Source organism: Bison bison, unplaced genomic scaffold (genome assembly GCF_000754665.1).
Source record: "Bison bison bison isolate TAMUID 2011002044 unplaced genomic scaffold, Bison_UMD1.0 scf7180017864181, whole genome shotgun sequence".
Classification (NCBI taxonomy): domain Eukaryota; kingdom Metazoa; phylum Chordata; class Mammalia; order Artiodactyla; family Bovidae; genus Bison; species Bison bison.
The window spans coordinates 1,709,377-1,710,486 of NW_011494753.1; positions in this window are offsets into that span (position 1 = coordinate 1,709,377).

Sequence of the window (1,110 nt, forward strand, 5' to 3'; positions counted from 1 at the left end):
GAGGGCAGACTGTGCCAGTATAGGCTCATAATTCTCAGAGCTACATTCATGAGCCAAGTACTCAGGCAGTCAGTGCACAGTATCTGATTTCCAAAGGAGAAAACGGAGACTTGGAGAGAGAACTTGTATAAGGTCACACAACTCATACATGGCTGGGGAAGACTGACCCCAGGAAAAAAAAAAAGCTGGTTCAAAGCTCACGCTCTTACTATATAAGGGCTATTGAGCTGAAGGGAGGAAGCCGCCAGCGGCCAGCTCTGCTCTTCTCAGACACCTATCTCTAGGGCTCTTTGCTCACCCGCACAGTCCCTCCAGGATCGCACCCTGGAAGAGGAGCAAACACAACAAAGGGCGGAGGAGAGCCTGGCCGACCGATCGACATCCCACAAAACGCGATGACAGGACCCCAGCACACCACTCGGCGATGGTGCCAAGCGTCCTCCCTTCGGTCCAGAAAACAGGCCACCTTTGAGACTTGCTCCCTGGGCGGGGAGGAAGCGCGGAGCCCCCGGGTCGGGCTGAGAGCTTACGTAAGCCCAACCGGCGGCTGCGCCCGGGTCTCCCAAGGGTGGGCGCTGAGCCCCCGGCCCGGACGGGCCTCCCTCCGGCCCGCTCCCCTGCGTCTCAGCCGGGGACCACCGGCCCGGCGCCCGCGGCGTCCGCGCTGGGCGGGGGCGTCCTCCCGCAGCCCCCCAGCTTCCCGGGGGAGGAGCAGCGCATCGCGCAAGCATCCGGGAGCGGCGGAGGGGGCGGGAGGAAGGGCGAGAGGAGGAAGCGGGATTTAAACGAAAGGCGGTGACGCCACACAAAAGATTTCTATAGGCTCCAGGGAGGTTACGGCCGAGGCGGCGGTGGCGAGCCCGGGGGCGAGGCGCGGACGGGAAGAGGAAAAGCTTCCAGCGGCCCCGGCGGGCGAGCGGGTGGCGGCGCACCCACGGCCGTGCTCCGAGGTGAAGCCGCGCGGGGAGAGGAAGCGGGTGTTTTCCCCTCTGCCTTTCGGCCCCCGCCCTTCCTTTCAGTTTCTCCCGGCTCGCTCGGAAGTTGGAGGTTGACAAAAATGGCAGGAGCCGGGGCCCGGGCGGGTCTCTGCAGCGCCGCGGGGACCTTCTG